The sequence below is a fragment of the Chinchilla lanigera genome, unplaced genomic scaffold (genome assembly GCF_000276665.1).
Source record: "Chinchilla lanigera isolate Chin_1 unplaced genomic scaffold, ChiLan1.0 scaffold00009, whole genome shotgun sequence".
In the NCBI taxonomy this organism is placed as follows: Eukaryota; Metazoa; Chordata; class Mammalia; order Rodentia; family Chinchillidae; genus Chinchilla; species Chinchilla lanigera.
The window spans coordinates 25,129,752-25,133,327 of NW_004955410.1; positions in this window are offsets into that span (position 1 = coordinate 25,129,752).

Sequence of the window (3,576 nt, forward strand, 5' to 3'; positions counted from 1 at the left end):
AAAGACAATTCCTTTATAAAATTGGATTGTACTCAGATGTATTTGTCAAAGTTAAATTATAACAAATCTTCTATAGTTTTTAAGTTTAAAACTATAAATTGACTAATCAGAACATTTTGTAGGTCAATTAAAAGAAATCTCCTGTAATGAGTCAGAAGGAATAAAAATCTTTTACTCATAATCAATATTTTCTTCTATATTTTATTTTGTCTTAAGAATTTTGGCAACTTCATGCCCTCTTCCTTCCTTTAGCCTCTAGCTCAGTCACCTCTACACTTTCTGTCACCTACTCAGATCTCCTTTCTCTTCTAACAGCATCTGTGGGATCCTTCTTTGTAAGATGACATAGTTTGGGCCAGCATTGAACTTTGATAAGATTCAGTCCCTATATCTTGACAAGGACTTTTAAATAATTTCCAAGATTCTTTGTGGACTTCACTGACCCAAGGGCCTGTTTATAGTCCTTATATGCATTCTCAGAGGCCAAATGTCACACTATAATTTCAGCCACTTGTGAATGAGGACTCTCACTGCAGACTACCTCCTATAATCTAGCAAGGAATCGAGCATAAGGGTCTTATAATTCCTGTAAGATATACAAAAAGGACCAAACTGGAGTACTGCCTTTTGTTTTTTTTTTTTTTTTTGGTTTTTCTTTTTGGTTTTTCTCCGGTACCGGGAACCGAACTCACGACCTTGCGCTTGCCAGGCAGGCGCTTTTGCCACTGAGCTAAATCCCCAGCCCCTGAGTACTGCCTTTTGGAACTGTCGCCCATACTCATTTCATGATCAAATTTATGTGGTCATAGGCTTCATTAGCATAAGTTAATTATTGTGCAAGGTTTGCCTAAGGTCCTGTTCCCAGCAGCATATCCTCCATGATTCCTGGTCTTCCTGCTGCTCTATTTCTGCCTGCTTATTCTATTGCAAGCTCTTGTAGATGCACACTGAAATGGAGATAAGAAGCTGCTAATAGGCAGGAATGGACAAGATGTCTACTATCTTCTGGGGCCATATACAGAGCTCCCAAAATGGACTCCAGGAGTACCAGTGTAAATGTCCCTGTACTCAAGTGATCCTCTCATCTCAGTCTTCTGCATAGCTGGGACTACAGGCACACACCACCATGCCAAGCATGGCCAAGGGAAGCAGAGAGGGGGATGTTGCTCCTCCAATACATGGCTCCATTGCTGGTCAACTGCAGCCACCTCATTCCCCCAGCCCAGGCTCCATGCCACCACCATTGCTCCTGCTATGGCCGCTGCTCCCTCTGTCCCCACCAACCCCTGACAACCACACCACCATCTTGGGCATGCTGCATCAGCCTCTAAAAATTCTGGAGGTACAGGCCAAGCAAGAGTCTCTCTGCTTTCTTCCTGGTCATTTCCTTTTCCCTCATCAGGGGGAGCAGTAGCAGTTGTGGCAATAGTTGCAGCACACAAAGGTTCCAGTACAGATTTCACCAAACTTCATGTTAAAAAGGTGTCCAGGACAATCTGTTCTCCCTTAGTTTTTTTATTCTTTGATTCTTTGTATTGTTTTTTAGTCTCAATTTCATTAATTTCTGTCCTCATCTTTATAATTTCCTTCCTTATACTGGCTTTGGATTTGGATTGTGCTTGTTTTTCTATGACTCTGAGGTGCATTGTTAAGTTATTTGGACTTGCTATGATTCTGTGATGTGCACATTTGTAGCTATAAACTTCTCTCTTGGGACTAGTTTTATTGTAAGTTCTAGTATATTGTACTGGCATTATCATTTGATTCTATTAGCTGTCTAATTCCTTCCTTGATTTCTCCTATGACCCTCCCTTTGATTATTTAAGAGAGTATTAATTTCCATGCATTTGCATAATTTTGTGGTTTTTTGCCATGGATTTCTATTTTCATTGCACTATGATCTGATTATATATATAGAATAATTTTGATTCTTTTCCATTTACTTAAACTTGCATTATGGGCTAGCATGTGGGCTTGTGGAGAAAGTGGCACATGCTTCTGAGAAGTATGTGTATTCTTGGTGCTATTGGGTGGAACACTCTGTAGGTATCTTTTGAGTCCATTTGATCAAAGGTTGTGTTCAATTTTTATATTTCTGTGATAGTGTCCATGTCAGATCCCAGAAACATGCTGGGTACTCTAGCGAAGTTTTGGTTGGTTCCCCTGCCAAAAGTATGTGTACACTCATGTGCCCAGGGCCTGTCCTGTCTTGGCTCTCCGGGTTCAGGTCATTCTGCCTGCCAGGGGCCCTGCCTGTCTGGGGTCTCAACTTTGTTGTGGGCCTTGAGAGAGTTAAATAGACAGCTTTCTTTACCCCAACTCTGAACTGTCATTGGGAAGATCTCCTTTTCCAATCTGCCTTTATCATGATACTGGAGTACCTCATACCTACAACTGGAAGAGAAATACTCTTCCTACTCAGGACCACTGTAACATTCAAAACCTCTGGCAACCCATGTCCTAGTTGACAGGGACCCAGCCAACCTGACACCAGCACCCCCAGCCCAGTAGTGTCTTTGCTGGGAGTTTCCTCGAGCATGGTATGATGGCACCCTGAGAAGGACTGCCCAGGCTACTCTAGTCGCATTCAGCTAAAGGATCCTAACCTACATCCTCATAGAAGACAATATTTTCTTAAGAAAAAGCTAGATCGAGGTTAAAGCCCATTACTGGTAAGTTTTTGACTATAGGATTACTGGTGTCATACCAGCTCCCAGGCAGTAGTCAAGTTGTGTTAAAAAAAAAAAAAAAAAATTTAAATATATATATATCACCTAATACGAGATCTCGCAACCCTATTAACCACTCCTTCTGCCACTAAGGTACAAAAAATAGATAGTTGGATCCACCTCTCTAAGGTAAAGCCCAAGCCACCTGAGGTATCAGAAGACAAGAAAGAGAGACCATGAACTTTGTACACCTATAAACCAGTAGACAACCTTGTTTCTTTTTAGAAAAGAAAAAAACCAACAACTTTAGCAAACCAGATAAATAAAATGGCTTGCTCTCTCTAAGTAAATTGTACTAGTAGTCTCGCTACTATCTTGTTTACTATACTTAGGGTCCCTGTTCCAAGTTATAACATGACATTTTGGGGGTCTTTTCTATTTCTTTTGGGATAATTGTGGATTATTCAAAACTGCCTCTAACACCCACCTTTGGTGGGCAGAACGAAAGGAACCCACAAGACTCAGGATAGGCCTGGCCCCTGGTGGAACAACCAGAACCCATGAGACCCAGGACAGGCAAGGTCTCCAAGCACAGAAAGATCAGAACCCATGAAACCCAAGACACCCCAGCCCCAGGCAGGAGGGATGACCTGAACCCATGAGACCCAGGAGAGGCTTGGCCTCCAAGGGCAGAATAGTCAGAACCCATGAGACCCAGGACATGCCAGGCCCCGGGCAAGAGGAATGACCTGAACTCACAAGACTCAGGACAGTCCAGGCCCCAGGCAGGAGGAATGACCAGAATCTACAAGACCCAGAAGAGGCTGGGCTCCTGGCAGGCAGAATGACAAGAACCCATGAGACCCCAGACAGGCAGGGCCCCTGGCAGGCAGAATGACCTGAACCC